We start from the raw sequence: 17,652 nt of genomic DNA, 5'->3' as shown, positions 1-17,652 counted from the left end.
CGGCGCGGGCTGCAGGGACCCGCGGGGGTGTCCCGCGGCCTGTCCCCATGGCTGTCTCACCGGGCGTCCCCAGGGATGTGGCGGCGCGGGGGGCGGGGACAGTTGCCGGGAGACGAAGGCGCGCGGGATGCGGTGGCGCGGGAGCGCGCCCCCCCCGTCGCGCGCGCGTCAGCGGGAGGCGGACCGCGCCGCCATTGGCCGGCGGGGCGGCGGGCGGCGCCGCGCGCATTGGCCCACGCGGGGTCACGCGGCGCGGGCGGGCCCGTGACGCGCGCGGCGACGGAGGGGGCTCGGCTTGTCAGGTAGGGACGGTCCGCGCGCGCCGCCCGCGCCTCCGCCGGCGCCGCGCCCGCGCAGGGGTCCGGCCACCCTCGCCCCGCCGGCGCCGCACCCGCCCCGCCCCGCCCCGCCCCGGCCAGGGACCCCGGGACCGCCGGGACCCCCGGCCGGCACGGGGACGCTGGCGGGCCCCGAGCCGGCTCTACCTGCGGGCGGGGCGGGGCGAGACTGGCACCGGCGCCACTCGCGTTTCGCTGCGCCGGGGCGGCGGCGGCGGCCGCATCCGGTCGCGTTCAGGTGGCGTCCCGCGGGGAGTGTCAGAGGCGCCGCTCGCCTGGCGGCGGCCCCGCCCCGGCGGGGCAGGGGCAGCGCGGCGGGCGCGGATCCCGCCCCTTCCCCCGGTCCGTCGCCGAGGTCCGGCGGGGGGAGGGAGAGGGCGGGTTCGGCCCGGGTCGTGCCGGGCGTGTCTGTTCCCCTCCCCTGCTCCTGCCGGACTGGAAGTGCTGGGAGTAACGGGAGGACGCGCCGGCCGCCGCCAGGAGCTACCATGTGTGACCATCGCTGCTTCCCAATAAATGCAGCAGCCCCGGGGAGTCGGTTTGGGGGGTTTGAGTTCTCTTCCTCCTTGGTGCCGCCTGACAGTTCTGTACAGCACAGCGGCTGGCTGCGTGAACTTGTCCCTTAGTGTTGGAGCCTGCATGGTGAGGCCTGTCAATGTCGCTGTCCTGGCGCTTTTCGTGTTCGTTCTAGTGCCTTGTGTTTGAGATCTTGGTATTTGCACGTGTACTGAATACTCATTTTTGGTGTTCGAGTGGGTTACACAGAAGAACATTAAACATCCCTTTTCATGTTGGAGTGTGTTTCTGTTTGGTTAGACTTTACATGACTGAAATGACACATCCTGTGTGAACACCGGGGGTTTTGTAAGACCTTTAAAACAAGCCAGCTCATTTTCTCTTTGCAGGAGGGCATCACTGTTTTTCATGTAGGTGAAGTAACTTTTCCCTACTTTGAAACAGACCTGCTCAAAGTGGCTTTGGTGGTGTGCTCTGTTGTACTGCAGATGCTTGGAAGAAGTGGCAGCGTGCAAAAAGATGGGTGATGTGTGAAACTGGACAAACTGAAACTGGCCAAAAATGTTATTTGGTATTAAAATAAGTTTATTAAAATAAGTTAATTTTACTTGCTAATAATACCTAACAAGGTGATTTCTTCTGCAGTTTATTTTATACAAGTGGTAGTCTTTGAGAATCTCAGAGGGATAGGACATTCACACATCATCTGCTCACAGTCAAAGCAAATTGCAAATGATGGACACATTGTAGGTTGAGTTAATGATTATTGTTGGTGAGACCAGTATATGTTCGCTCATCTTATAAATTCCTTGTAATGTGTTGACAGAAATTGACATTACAACCTTAAAATATACATGTGTGGAATGTTAACCCTAGTAAACTTGGGCTTTGGAAGTATTTCTTTGAGGGAGCAGATTAAGTCTTGTATGTACAATGTCACTTACTAGCTGAGCAAAAGCTCAGTTATCCATCAGATTTCCTGATTTTCTACAACTGTAACTTCAAGTCACAACTGAGTCCTTTGTCCTTTGTCAGTTGGTATTTGGATTGCCAGTGTATAAAGTGATGATGTAGAAATAATTCTGACATTTGAAAGCAAGAGAAGGCAATGGACAGTGTAGAGAATAGAAATTTTCAGTTCCTCTGGAGTTGTTTGATAGAGCTTAAAGATTAACTAGCAAAAAAGACAAAAAAATGTATCAGTGTGTGCACAGGATGTCAGGCCAATTTCGGTATCAAAGAACTTTAGTGATGCGAAGGTGAGATGGGCCTTTGTTAAGAGAGAAGTGACATTTGCTTCACTAGATTAGAGGTATTTAACTAAGAGCCAAAAAAGGAAGAAAGGTTTGGCTACAGGAGGTACACTGCGTTTAGGTAACATGGGATGTATTTCCGTACTTAGAATGTTCAGAGTTCAGTGTCATTCTTCCTGCCGTGGAGAGCAGAGGTGCTTTGGTGGTAGAGCAGGGCAGCATCTGGTGGTCATCCCCTCTCCCTGCCCGGTCTCATCTGCCACTTGCTGCTTGTCCTTGGTGTTCCCTCAGTTGGGAAGCAGCAGGGTGAAGGAAGATACGCTTGCCATGTCAGGCTGAAGGCAGAGAGAGCTGGCAGCAAGTCTGTAATTGCTCCATACAAGGAGATGGGCTGGGAGCATGAGGTCATCACTTCACAGGGAGGAGTTTTCTTTTGCAGTGTGTGGGAAGTAGCTCTAGGAAAAAGAGTCCTTTTTGCTTGCTGGCGGGGAGGAGAAGCAAAGCAGTAAGAGAAGAAAGCCTAAATGCATCCTAAATGCATTCCAGTAGGAAGTAAACTGCATATATGCTCCTATTCTAAGATAAAACAGTCCACTTAGTCCTGGCCTAATAATATTGGTGCTGTATTTGCCTTGTGAAAATGGATTTCAAAAACCTAGTGGAGAGCTTTATTCTACAGTAGAGATTGTCCTGAAATTGTTAAGTATTCACCATTTTATTAGGGAGTTAAAGGATTTAAAATTTGGAGCATGAAAATATGCAGAAAATTTCTGCTGTTTAACATTTGTGTCAGGTAAATGTAGCATTTCTTTACAAAGGTTTATTTTTGAAACTTTTTCACAGTGGTGAATCAAACACCATAGCTTTGTTTCCAGGGTTTGAGAGAAGATAGTCATCTCTCATTTTAAGAGTCATATGTATGCTCTCATACAGTACATAGGAAGTTCTGGTAAGGATTCTTAAAAACCAGCAAGAGTCCTTCTAAAGTGGCTTTTATTTTTGTGTTTGGGATTATAATTTTTTTCTTGTGGAACAGCTTCACTGGATGGAAGGCTTTGATTGCTTGCAGCTTATAGCATGAGATCATATTTGTGACCATTACTGTAATTGTTTTCTATTTTCTCTTGCAAGTTTAAGTGCAAAGTTCAGTTTGGTGTAAGGAGTCTGAAATAATAGGGAATTTTAAAATTTCTGTGTGTTTCCCTGATGATAATAAAAAAAAATTCCCAATAATTTAGGGCTTAATGCTGTTTTTAATCTGCATGAGTGAACTGTACTTCATGACATCATTCTGCTTTGGATTTCAGATTGCTGTTTGCTCTATACTAACCAGCTTCCCTTGCATTGTTGCTTTCTACATTTGAGAGAAAATGCCAGGTGTTTTAACCACATGTAATTTCAAACTTTCTTCTTCATATCTGGGTTTCTTACTAACCTGCTTACAAGACTCAGATGTGTGCCATAGCAGTTTGTAGAGACAACCCTCTGTACTCATAACTTTGCTGCTGTTCAATGTCTGATTTCTGTTGCCATATATATGTTTGACAGAATTACTGATCTTTGGAGCATACTAGTTGGTTCTTTAGAACGTTCTTGATGTTGTGGGCCTGCACCTTGAGCAAAAAGCGTATTTTGTTAGGATTTCTAATATGGCTGCTCTTATTTTCTGCTGAGGGGACAGTTACTGCTTGGACCAGATAATTCCTTTAGGCTGTTGACAGGGTGAATGTGGAGTAACAGCACTAATTGCATACAGTGAGAACTTTCTGCCATGTAGCTCTCTATTAAGACAAACACATGCTGTCAGCTGTTGAGGGGGAAATAAGAAAAATCATGTGTATACAGTTAATCTGTTCTTTAGGTACGCTGTACAATACTGCCTGCAAAATACTGTAGTCCACTTTCAATCCTCTTAGTATGAGCTAGGAAGAAAATACTTAATGAATAAGTACTTAATGGTTCTCACTTATTTGGCATTTTTCAATATGGCATTCAAATCATGGTCTGAAGACAGGTAGCTGTCTTGCAATTGTCATTACTTGATCTTAAGAATCTCACAACTTTTTTTTTTGTACTGTGACTCTGTGAGTGATTTATTTCAACATGAGGAGCCGAGACATTTAGAAATTACGCTTAAGCGTAAAACTAAATTGCCATAATTAAGTCTTAATGAAAAAACAGTTATCTTGTAAGTAGTGACAACCTGTGAAAAGTTTGTGAGTTGTTGCATATTACATAAGCACTCTTTGCCAGAAGCAGAAGTTAAATCCAGAGCAGTGCTAAAGTGCATTAATCATGAGGCATTTGTTCCTTGAAATTGCCTGTTTAGTAAATGGGAGACACACAATTATAGCAATGAGCCTGATAAAAGTCATGAAGATGAGCCCCTCTGACAGAATGCTGAATCATACTCAGAGCACTCCATCCTCTCTAATAAATGGGTTGGACATTTCTGGATAAAAGCGCTGTGAAAGTAATTATACAATCACATAGTGCATATTCCAAAGAGGGTGGAATTTGGGTTTGCATCCTCATTTTGGGAATCTCTTAATTTCATACATGGTTTGTCAGCTTTACTGCTTTTTGTCAATTCTGTTTATGCCTAACGTTTTGCTTTAGAAAGTTTGGAAAATCTTACTCCATACATTGACAGCATATTGTAGCTTACATTGTAAGCTACAATATCATCACATTTGTAATGTTTGCTGTTTGAATTGAAAGTGGCAGTTATAAATTGTTTTCTCTCTTGCAATAGCGAGCTGGAAAGGACATTGATTTAATGGTTATTAAATAAGACAGGAGTTATTTTATTGCATATTTGGTGTTTTAATACTCAGGCAAATAACCTATTGATAATGGTTGAGCTGGTGGGGGTTGTTAGCTGCTACACTTGTAAATCACAAAATTCACCTTTGGTAAACGTATAAACAAGTAGGCGTAGCACCCTAGGATAAATCCTGATTTTTTGAATACATAAAGCTTGTTTTATCTGCTGTTACATTATATAAATTTGTTATGATCACTGCAGTGTATTACTATTGTGTATGCTCAAGTACAGCATTTTAGAATTATGCTAAAGCCTCCTTTCTATATTTCGTGTATCTTTCAGATAGCATCTGACTTCTAGTTGTGGCTTCTGCTTTCAAATGTTCCTGAGTATAAAATAATAAGCCACAACATTTGTACCCTAAGTTTCAGGAAGTACAGATAAGGGCTACAGTCAGGCAAAGTGGTTAAGTTCAAAAAAGTGACAGCGTAAGCATCGTAAAAATATGAGAATTGCAATGTTGAGAAAAATCATACTTTACACTAGCTTTTTACTGATTACAAAATAGAAAACAAAAACATGGAATCAGAAAAACACATCCTTGTTTATTTTAGGTATATTTGTTGTATGTCAGTGCTGGGAATGCTGTGTTACCTCCCAACTTTTCTATGATATGGTTGATAAATTGAAGCTCATCAGATAAAAGGAAATGCCTAATTTGCCAAATACAGAAAAAAATGTTGTCAGTTGAAGTGTGCATCTAAAAAAGCAAACTGTTCTAAAGGGTATGTAACAAAGATAGAGGAAAGCTGTATAAAACCATTTCTGCCTTTTGAATTAGGTGAATGTTGAAATTTGAGCATAAAACCTCTCATCAGTGAATGTGTTAAGTAAATTTGAAGCTACTATTTTAATAAATTTAATTGGCATCCAGATAATCTAATTTATCTAAATGATTTTTTTTTTTTAAATGAGAGAAGGTAATTATATGCCATTCTTACTGAAGTCAAAATCTAGGTTTGAGTCAGTCCTTGTGTTCCTTCCTGGTCTCTTAGTTTTCCACGCTGCAAGCCTTCTAGCTCTCCTTCTCTGGAGCCGGGTGGTACCCTCTGAAAGGAAGCCAACCCATAACTGATGGGAGTTTACTCCAGGCCCTGCTTCAGACACAACACGGAAACTCATTGTAGCAGATTTGTGCCCTTTGCAGAACAGCAGTCTTCAGGAGGTATCCTGTCCTTGTATACCTTGTGTCCCAAGACTTTGTGTTTCCAGGAAGCATGCAGTGCATACCCTGTGCAAAAAATCAGTCCAGTGGGCTGTGACGCAGTGATTTCTTGTGCTCTAGTATTTCATCACCAAAGTCACCCCATCCAGGCTTGGGGAGCCTAAGTGGGAATATAGGGGTTAGCAGTGTGGGTGTGGTTAGTCTGCTTTTGGTGGTGGGGGAGCTGCCATTTCCAAACCTCTGATTAACCAGATACTTGTCAACATTTGGCCATTACAGTAGCGTGGCTTGTGTCCCGCTACAGAACTTGTATCAGATAAAATCTGGATTTCAGGTTTAGAGATGCAGTCAAATTCTGTTTAGCTGTCTCAGAGTACAGTAAGGCAAGAATTCTGAGGGAGCAAAATAACCCTTGTTTACAGTTCAACATTATTGTAATCTCTAACTTGTTTCTGAATGATACTATGATATGAAGAATATTGTCCTTTTAACTGAAATAGTGACTGCCTGATATAATCTCTGGAAAGAACAGTTTTGAGTGGCAGAAGGAAACACTGGATATGAAATAATGATCTAGTGCAATAAAGATCAGATAGGCTGAATCTTATGTATGCAAATAAATTTCCATGTGAAGAATCCAGTCATGCATGTGCACTTCAGGACCAGTTGTCCAGACACCTGGAAGATTAAGCCTCTACCACTTTTATCTGTTTTTAATAGCATCCATTAATTGAAGCTCATACATTTTCAATTGAGAGTAGTATCCTGCAGAAGGAGTGTTCGTTATAGCTAGGATGGCTGATGATACCCAAACAGAACTGACTGGAATTAAGAAAAGAATAGTTAGGTTTTATATTTTGGTATATATTTGTAGAATGTGTGCAATAAAATTTGTTACACGCTTAAAGCATGCAGGAAGGTACAAATGCATCATTCAGTCATCTGCATTTCTGGTGAGAGTACCTGTATCCCATTTAACACAGAGAGTTATCATGGTATCTTTTAGGATATGGAGATGTCAGCTCAGGAATAGCAAACAAAGGCTTGAGGCAACACCTCTTACTGAACCACACGATATATTTCCTGCAGTGCAACAGCCTGGAATATCACTAGTTAGGAAGAGACAGAACCATATAATGAACCTCATGGCTAGTATTTTCTGTACAAAATACTGTGTAATCAAGCTACATTTAATGTGGTACGCTGATGCCAAGGAAATAAGTGACCTCGAGAAAACTGAATGAGCAGTGAGTTAACTAAGTATAGGGTTTAATGAACCAGAAGGATGTAATTAGTTTAATGAAGGAGGAAAGAGGAAGAAGCATTCTGATTGCTCTGTCCAAAGACCAATAAATACTTGGAACAAGATTATGTTTCTCCTGAGAAGACCACTATTGTCATATATTACAGACTAATGGCAGAGTTACCTAATTGTTTTGTCTGAAGTAAGACATTCTGGCTGATATTGGGCCATAGGAAGAAATTAAATGTCTCTAGACTTTCTAAAGTACTTCACATCCTGTGGATTTATGTTCTTCTGTGGCTGTTCTTAAATTCTGAGAGCTAAGACAGTTCTAGTGGGAGAAGCTTCTGGTAGTACTCTGGATTTCTAAGCTGAAATGTGGAATGGCAGCAGCCAGTGAATTTTGGGACGTGAAGTCTTCAGGAGGAGTCTTGGGTGTAGCTTTGTGATGATGAGAGACCTCCAGTAGGAGTATTCTTCAATCCTGTTCCCCTGAAGAAATGCTTACAGAGGCAGCCTTGGGACTGAGGGTTTGCATGTGGGTTTTAGGTGTGTGTTAGTTCCCACTTGCTATGTATTCATCTCGAGACAGATGAATATCAAGATGTGAAATGCTACTTTCGGAGGTTTGGGATATTTTTTCAAATACGGAAGATTGCTTCCTACCTTCAGACTAAAGAACTCAGTAGCTAATTGAAATTAAATATCTGAGAGAAATCAGCAGAGAAATAAGTTAACGGTGCTTAAAATAACTCTTCAATTGAGATGGTTACTACAGGTACTTTTTCATTTTACTGTTGATTTTTTCAGTTGATGACTTTAGAAGTTGTTTCTACCTTCACTAGTCGTCTAAGACAAGAAATCCCTTGAAAATGCAATAGTTTAATTTTCTTCCCTTTTTTGCTCAGGAGATTCTTTAATACACTATATAATACACACTTTAAGTGAGCTTTAGTCACTGATGTATTTTTTATTCTGTTTTCAATTTGTGGCCAATTTTTGGACATTTTAACATTATGTATTTCTTTGTAATTCCGGAACAGTCTTTCTTTTTAGCTGGTAGAATTGATTAACAGGGTTGGAAATGCACAGTACCTGCCCTGTGATAGTCACCTGTAGCGGCCTTATCCTGCTCAATCCATTTTTCTTTTAGGTTCTAGTGTGAAGATACATGTTGCAACACTGCAAAGTTGAGAGGTCAGTAAAAATTTGTCAGTCAGGAATTCTGTATTGAGGCCATGTTTTTCTCTGCCTTTCCTTGAGTCCTGAATTAAGGGAAAGTGTAATTCTTGGAAAAATAGAGGAAGGAAAGCTTTTGTTTTTCCTTGTAAACACATGAAAAGTAACAGGAAACTAGGCATGTTTACCTTTGCAACCAAAAGAAGGGAGTATGGCTGATTTTGTCACTTTTTCAGAGTTAACAAGACAAGAGAAGGGTCTTGAAGCATTAGTGACAGGATATGACTTGTGTCAGCTGGACCAGCTCTTTTCTTCTTAACCTGTATCTGCTTTCACCTTCTTCTTTGTCTGCCTGATGAGATTTAGCTGTGGCTGTAAAGTAGAAGTTTCTGTCGGGTGGAAACAAAACGGGTTGAGTAACTGCACCTAAAAAGCACTGACTGCATGGTTTGCTACCAGATGTCAGCTCCACCCTTTGCCCATTCTTTCACAGAAGGCCTGAGATGATGAAGAACGTGCTGAGAAAGTTACCAGGCCGTGGGAAGTAGGAAACAGCTGAAGGTGGGGAGGAGAATGAGATTACTGTTGTGAATAGTCTTAGAAAACGGGAGATGTCATCTGGAGCAAAGCAGGGGTCAGTGAGTATGAAAGCTCACTGGCTGTCTGTAGGCTGGACAGAATGGATGTGTGGTGGGGGAAGATGAAGTTATGTGGAAAAAGAACATGAATTTTTGGATAATGAACAAATAAGGATATATTATCAAGTTGTTAGAGGGTAAGCACACGAGCAAGGAGCTTGAAAGTAATTTGAACTAATTTCTCTGTTCTTGTCAGAGTTGGTTGGTTCTACACTATCCCACTGTTTTAACTTCTGACTTCTTATGTGAGATGGAGACCGGTTGCAGGGTGTTTAGAGGACAGCAGTGGTTTAGAAAATGGTTTAAAATGAAAGATTGAAAAAATTAGAATTGTATCTTGTGATTCTAGGCAGAGAATCTGTGAGCTATGTTTTTGGGCTTCTATCTGTTTTGCCTTTTTTTTTTTTGGACTGCTGCTAAGTATAAATGCTGTTTTTTGATGAAACCCACTGCTTCTGATTTGCGTTTCTTTTTAATAACATCACAGCTACAGGAACTGCTAAAAAAATGTAGTCTTCCTACAGGTGCAGGAATGGGAAAGTGAGAGTGTACTGTCTGAGGATGTTATTGCATTACCAAGTAAAATCCATGTAGCTCAGTACTTGCTACTGTCAGATAAGAAGGGGCTGTAAGTATAGTTCCTGTTCTGCTTTTACAGTTTAGAGACATCTTAAGATGGAACTCTTGCTGTTTTACAAATCTGATTTTTTGAATGAGTTTTTATAGTGTTTGTATAATGTTTGTATTTCTTTGTTTCATGGTCTCACATATGTCTTTAGGGACTGAATTATCTAATTTATCTAATTTAATTATTTACTGGGCAAAGAGCAACTTCTAAAAAATTTCATTTGATGTTCTCAAGTTCTTCTGGAAAATACTTGAGGCATTTGACATAGCATAACGCTTTGTGCTATGATGATTTTTTCTTTTGGTGTACTTTGGTCTTACCCCTGTCATTCTTACCTTTTTTGTGACCTAAAAATTTTCTTTTTTCTGTGTGTAAGCTGCTCCATGCTATGATCAGTATTTTCTATGTAATTTTTTGTGCTTTATGTTTTTCTTTATCTAGAAGAACCTGAACATACAGGAATACCACTAATGTATCAGTAGCATAAGGACATGTTAGGTTTTCCTTTCCCTTCATTAAAAAAATAGTTTAATATTCTGGATGGTTTCTAACTTGACTACTTGAAAGCACTGAACAAATGCTTTTGAAGGTGTCTGTTCAGAGACTACTACAGCTTTTTCTGGTACTGTTATTAAATAACTCCTACCAGTGTATTATGTTGCATTTATTGATATGTGACTTCATCTGCTGTTTTCTGTGCTTGCTGCTCAGTGTTCTGAGGTTTTGTAAGTTTTGTAATGATATGTTGGTTTTGATGAATCATAATAATTTTGTATAAAGTACAGATGCTTCTGCAGTGATGTATAGGCAGGTAACCATTCTGAAGAGCAGCCCAAGTCCTGGCACAGATTATTTCTCCTGCTAATCTTCGTCTCTTAATTCTTACCCTGCAAGGTCTTCAGTTCTCTGATAGCTTCCTATCAAAGACATCAGCAGAAACTTTCTACTTTCAACACGTTTTCCCACTGGATACTTGATGCCTTCATAAAACTCTTAAAGTTGTGAAACGTGAGTTTGCTCTGTAAAAGCTGCATTGTTCTTTTTTTCTTTTGAATTGTTCTAGCCTACAGGTTCTAGTCTACAGGCATGCTTTTAACTGCCTTGTGCAGTATCAGAGTCAAACTGTGTTGTGCTTCTGATTACCTTGTCCCATCTGAAGAAAATTTAATTTTCTTTCTGCTCTTGATACTTCTTTTCTTGGCTCACCTTAAGCCTAAGTTTTTGCAGAATTCATATTGTGGAAATTTGATAGCTGATGCTTCAGTGCTTTGGCTCAATAGCATCTGATTCTGGTGAATTCATACTATTAATTTGATATTTTTAATTGCCTCTCGGATGCTTCATTTTTAGAAAATGCCTTATATATCCTAAATCTGAAGAGGATCTGATTTGGGGGTTGGCCTTAACTGTCTTGTTAGTAGTTTCAGAAAACAACAGGTCATCTAAGTTTTCTGTTCTGACTTTATCTTCTTAAAAATTTGTCTTTTATACGTCCATTAGCTAGTGAATTATTGCATTGAGGTAGCAAGATGTTTGTTTAGTATCACATTCTGGTATGTTTGAGCTCAGAAATAAGAGTGGAATTTTTTTGAGATTTTATTGCTCTCTGACAGATGGTTGTGCAATTCACTGGAAAGATTTTTTTATTCTTCCATGTACTAGCTAGACCTGTATTAGACTTGCATTACTAGCTTTAAGTTCTACTAATGACCTGTGTGCAGATGAAAAAATGCACATAGGTAAAAAGTTAACAGTGACTGGAATTCTAAAGAAAACTTGGGTTTGCATTCAGTTTTCTTATTCACAAACAAAATTTTGCACTCTAAAATATGTGATAGCGTAGTTCCTTAAAAAGAGAAAAAAGGTGTGTTGTTCGTGTTCAGGGAGCAGAAGATAGAACTTTTTTGTGTTGAAATGGCTCCAGTCTGTTGTTTCATTTGATAAATGGAATTTTTTGTGGGCTTCATTTTTCCACATGCAGTTCTTAACATCTGCATGAAACTTGAATGCACCCAGGTGCTGGTGGTGATGTTTGTTCCACTATCATGAGTCCCATTTGAATGGGGATTAGGATTTATGCTCCTGTCCAGTGGCAATCTGGTGTTTCCACCCAGTTTGTATTTGTGTTAGTAAGATGAGCGAAATTTACTCTAATGTTTTGCTCTTGCTTGTACTTTTTTGCTAGTGGAGGCTTACCCTTGGGCTTTGCAACTTTGGAACAGATGACTTTATATCTGTTTCTTAGAAATGTGATTAATTTTATAATGCTTGTAACCTCCTGTGGTTGTTTTTCTCCTTTCCTATCTGCTTGCATAGCTGTTGTTCCTTTTTAGTGCCCGAATCTTAGCTTCAATCAGTCTTTTTTATTTTTGGTCATGGAGAATAGAAGTTTTGTATTTATATTAGGCAGTTCTTTGTTTCTCAAATGTCACTAAGTAACCAGAAAGGAATACTAAATAATGCCTGCTTGAATGTGAACTAAGACTGTCTCTTTGGAAGATTTTATGAATGTGTCTGTGATCAGTGCTTTGTTTTAAATAATGGAGATTTTGAAAATAGTTTTGCTTTCTTCACCCCTACACATTGTGTCTTTCTTTCAGTTTTGCTTTATGTGTTTTTTCCTTTTGAGGGCATTGCTAAACTGTTGTGGAATGTCTCATTTGAAGTTGGACATTGTGGTGTGAGATTGTGAGTGAATGCTTATCATGGGTCCACATGTAGAGATTATACATTATACCTTGCACTTGTAAGCTGTGTGCAAACCTTGTTCCTTACCATTTTTTAAATCAAATATATTTTTTTCTTAATATAAACCCTCAAAACCCCTTTTTGTCAGTTTGCTTTACCTAAATTGTGGTCCAGAGTTACAATATGAAGTTTTGGTCCTGCTAATCATCCTAACTTCCTGACCTCCTACTTTTCTAGGTATCAGAGTAGTTAGAGCCAGATAGGAATTTAAGTGTCTTGAGTGGTTCCTTTTTCTTTTTGCCACTTGTTTTCTTTCACTTTTGTGAAAATACCACTACTAACTTGGTCTTTCATATAACAAACTTGGGTCTTCCATGCTGTCATTTTCCTTAATAGGTTTCTGTTTTCATTTTACCGAGGGCAAGGTTCATCCTTAAATAAAATTGGCTAATTTTTCAGCTACAGTACACTTGCCATAAGAAATTCCAAGAACTTAAAGAAAAATCTTCTCTTACATGTGTAGAGGCAAAATTATTTCTTCACTAAAATTATGTGTATGAAGTGATCGCATACTACTGCTAGCAGTCATTTGAGAAATCTGCTCTTTTCTTAGTTGAACTATTTTTTTTTAAACTGGCTTCTGCTAATCTGAAAATGCAGGGCAACTTACCTAAGTTTGAGTTTTGCAATGTATTTGAAAATGGTGAGATAGTTAAAAGAAGTTTGATATGTTTTTCTTTCACAGAGTCCCCAGAAAAGAAAAAAAAGTATTTTTCAGTAGGTGAAAATCAAAGGAAGTAGCTGCTGACATAGGAAACTGTACTAAAGGACATTTCTAAAGGAAAACTTATAAGGTATGTGAGCAAGTTATGCTTTGCAGAAAAGCCTTCCTGAAAATTAGCTGCCTGCTTTGCTTTGTGGGGACCAGTATTTCAAATCAGCTTTGAAATAATGAGACAAACTTTTATTACCCCTTCAGATGTTTATTGTTGACAAAAGCTGTGCAGAAGGATTAGTTTTGCTAGTTTATGTTGTATACATCATACCTGTGCATACAAAGATGTTCTTAGGAATATGAGATTAGTGTAAACAAATGGTAGATAGTGCATGTGTTTTGTATTTCATGGTCTTGTGCATTCCAGGAATAGATCCTACACTAACAGAAATGTCAATTGTTTGATGTCTATTTTTTGTTTAAAGTGTGGATGGAATGGTAAGAGCAATTTATTTCATTATTTTAATGGAATATAACTACTGTAAGCCTCACATTGAGAAATTGAGAAGGACTGTCTAACAAATTGATAATCTATTGTAAAAATGCTTTTAGTTTAGTATAAAAGCCTTGATTTTAAGGATTTGTCTCCTGAATCCAAATCCTCTTTCATTTCTGATTCTGAGATATTTTTAATATTTGTAGAAAGTGTTTACAGAATAAAAAATGTTCTGTATTCTCTATAATTTGGAGCCCATGCAGATTTAGGAACAATCTAAATTCAGGGTCAGCATATGAAGAGAATCCAGATCTGTGATGTGGTTTCCTATTCTGAATTTAACTGGGCACTAGGTGTGCTTTCTGGGTTTGTGGTTTTTTAGTTGCCTACCTTGTCACTGGTACAGTGAAACCACAAGTTCCAACTGATGTGTAGATCTATCATTATTTTAAGTTTGTAAACTCATAACCTTGGATATAATTGATGGCAATATGTAGCAGAAGACACCAGTTATTACAAGCATAGGAGAGCACCTTGTGAAAGTGTTGCATTGTACATGCTCTGTTCTTCCTTGCTCATTTGATTTCAGGCAGTGTCAGACACAGGACCTTTGGTCTGAAACAGCATGGCCACATCATGTATCACAGACAGATTGCAATCTTTAAATTAAATGTACATTGGTTATGGAAACTACATTCTTCAGAGTTGCTGCTGGATTCCAATGACTAATTGGAATACTGGCTTTTTTCCTGAGGGGAGTGTTACAATGTTGAAGGATAATGTGACTAGCAACTTCCTTGAAATTTCTCACTTTCAGGCTGAAAAAAAATTAACATTGATTTGTTTGGAATCTGACTGCACCACTGTGTTGGTGGTTGAGAGAAATTTTAAATTGTCTTTGGTAACTCTGCTTAAATTTAAAACAGTTTGAGATCTGGTTGCTCATTCACACTATATTATTAAATGTACATTTAGTGTGCACTTCCTGTGAATGATTAGTTTGCTGTTTTGAGTATAACACTATGAAGAAAGTGGGTCCTACTTCCTTAGAATTGACTGTGAGACATGTTTTACTCCTAAATTTAACAAATATTTTTTGGCTAATTTGCATGTACTGCATATACAGTAATTTTTTTAGCCATCTGTATCTATGTCCATAATAGATAATATAGGATATTCTGTTATATATCTTGTAAGATATTATATATGTATCTTATATTTCAATATATAAAAAAATAGCTGAAGCTCATTTGTCTTATTTGGTGGTACTGGTATTTTATTGCTTTTACAAGACATGGTACAATTCTGTTTGAAACTTCACTGGCATGTCAAATTATGCAAGTTTTGTTCACGTGTGGAAAAAGAGATAAACGTCATGGGTATCTACCAGAAGCAGAAGAAATCTCTTCACAGTAAGAGTAAAGCAATTCCTGAAGGTTTTTATTTCTGTATGAATTTAGCATATCATGTTTGTTGTTATCACTTCTCTGTCTAGCTTGTTTTAAAACATACTGCCATCTCTGCATCTCTGGTTTTTCAATTAAGATAAAGTACTCTCCCATGTTTTTTTGAGAATTTTTTCCCCTCTAGAATAGCTCATCTTTTGAACATTAAAGAAGAAGGCATGCTTGTGTCTCAAACTCTTCATATCTTATACCAGTTCCACATTAAATCTTTTCTGGGTTCAGATTTTGCTGTTTTGGCAGATTTCTCAACTTTGCTAGTGTTGTGTGATTGCAAAATCTGTCTGGGGATCTCCATCTTTCAGTGTGAGTATTTTAATATTGTATGATAAAGCCAAAAAATATGGGAATATTAGTACTCCATAATCCAGTAGATGTGAAGGTGGGGAAGCACAAGGAGAATCACATCATGAGTGGCAGCCCAGCTAGTCTGCTGTTCTTAAACATCTTCTGGTGCCATGGTTGGAGACACAGGGCTGATCTAAATGCATTACTGTGCGTGGGTGATCACTGTAGGTCCCTCCTGACTAAAATATTCTGTTGTATTGGTCTGACCCTATAGGGCAGCTGTCATCTCATCTGTGGTCACTGATGAGGGAGATAGCAAACTTGGAAAAATACCTGTCTGTGTTGGTGCCAGATACTGTTTTTTTGAACACTGGCCTTTCAAAATATGCTTGTGTTTTTTAAGAGTATTTGAAAATCAGACTTGTGTGTTCATGTGTTTTGTAAGTCTTACAGTTCTGACTTCAAATTAATGGCTGTGTGATCTGTACTGTTTTCAGTTTTTAAAAAAATATTAAAAAACATTAAAAAAAACAAGTGGTTTTAAGTGACAGAATTGGTTTTTAGATTATCAAAATTTAAGCTTAGTCAAGGGGCTTAGGTCTTGAATACTTCTTCACCATTTCTGTGCCTCCACAATAAAGCACTTGAATTTGGCTGGATGTCTTGGAAGTCACATGGCAGCTGGCTTACCCACTTGGGAATCATCAGTTCTCAGTCTTTTTGCTTGTTAGTTTTAGCAAATCAAAATTTTACCACTTTTGCAAAACAGTTTTATGCTGTGCTGCTTCTTTCTCAGAGAAAGGAATAATTTAAAACAAAGACTGGAGTCCAGTGTGTTTACAATTTTTTGCCTATGTATCCAGACATCTCGTAGTGGAATTGGAAAAAATCTGATTGCTGCTAAGAGCAACTTAGCAGGCTGGAGTGAGATATTGTTTGGTCTTTTGTTCTATTGATTTTTGTAATCCTATATCTCCTTTGTAAGTCAATAGAAGCAGACTAAAATATCACATGCTGAGAATATTTCCTCCTTCCCTTGCCATACTGTCTCTCAGTAGAAAACAGAGGCTAGGGAAAAAGCAAGCAAGCCATTACTTTGCTCATTAATACAAAGCTGATCTTCACTGTGAGATTCAGCTCCTATCTTTCCTAAATCTGATGTAAGAAAACAAGGATACTATCTTTTCTCACAGCTGTTGGCTAGGAGAGTTAGGTAATGTACTAAAATGAGGTAGGAGAAAGGTGAAAAGACATAAAAATAGATTTAGATCTAAAGGGCATTGAAAATTCAGTACTGCAACTTTAGTCATGTTAATAAACAGGCATTTTAAAATTTTTTTCCTTTTGTTCATGTTGCTAAAATGTTTGTGTTCTGCAAGTGTTCCTCAATTTTAACTGTGTAGGTATTTTCCTAATGCTACTAATAATGACATAGTTCATAAATGCAGCCAACATAAACTATTTACTGTTACTGTGTATGACTGAATTCCTAGCCATCAAGAAGTATTCTGACTTAAATATACAGCTTCAAATTAAGGTGCTTTGGAAAGCTTACAGGTTTAAGCTTTGACTTATCTGTATTGTGTAGATATGTAGTAATGTGGCACTTGTTCTATTTTTCTTTATTGGATCTTTGGTTTGTTTTGTAGCATGGTTTATATTCTAAGAATAAACACATAGTACATGAGGCTTATTTCAGGGGTTGCTTGATGTTCTGATTTGCAAAATCAGAAATTTTGTGCAGTAACTGAAGCCAGTAACATATTTTTTTTCTGAATACCTAGCATGCTAAAAATGCTAGGCACTCTGAAAAGTCTGTCTTTAAGCCTTGTACATACTGGTATGAGCTGCCACAGTGTTGACATTAGTTTATGTCTCTCATTTCTTAATGTAAAATAAGAATATTAGTCCTACTTCCCTCAATGGATTGCTAGGAAGATAAATTTGTTAATGTTTGTGGAACATTGCTAATTTAAGTTTTAATCTGGAAAGCCTGTGAAGAAATTGGTATTTCTGTGTTAAAAAGAGCCAAGACTTTGCTATAGTGCAGAGATTACTGAATAGGCAGTGTACAGGCTGAGGCTGCACTACAGTCTAGAGATAAGGGTTGCAGTTTATATAAGTTTATCTTACCTAGTTGAAGTTGATTGGTATAGGAACAGGTGGTTGGTGTGTACACAGAAAAGAGGGTTCAGCCCACATTACAAAACCGTGT

The 17,652-nt window shown here is 38.9% G+C and overlaps 1 protein-coding gene across 27 annotated transcripts in view; it reads left to right on the top strand.

Moving 5' to 3' along the window:
* Nucleotides 1-223: 223 nt before the first annotated feature.
* Nucleotides 224-17,652, top strand: part of FER (FER tyrosine kinase) — a 160,468-nt gene continuing 143,039 nt past the window's right edge. For 6 of the 27 annotated variants that reach the window (XR_010353709.1, XM_064404888.1, XM_064404908.1 and 3 more), the window contains exons 1-2: nt 226-302; nt 13,221-13,329. The gene's annotated coding sequence lies outside the window, so the exon portion shown is untranslated. Of the gene's footprint in view, nt 303-431; nt 577-609; nt 981-5,293; nt 6,100-8,169; nt 8,540-8,571; nt 9,156-9,277; nt 9,297-9,683; nt 9,788-10,681; nt 10,796-13,220; nt 13,330-17,652 lie in introns of those variants that run through there. The other 21 variants (XR_010353706.1, XR_010353707.1, XR_010353708.1 and 18 more) reach the window with 16 other exon arrangements.

The sequence above is a fragment of the Passer domesticus genome, chromosome Z (assembly GCF_036417665.1).
Source record: "Passer domesticus isolate bPasDom1 chromosome Z, bPasDom1.hap1, whole genome shotgun sequence".
Taxonomy (NCBI): Eukaryota; Metazoa; Chordata; class Aves; order Passeriformes; family Passeridae; genus Passer; species Passer domesticus.
Note: the sequence above shows the minus strand (reverse complement) of the source record. Positions and strands in the feature narration are given on the sequence as shown.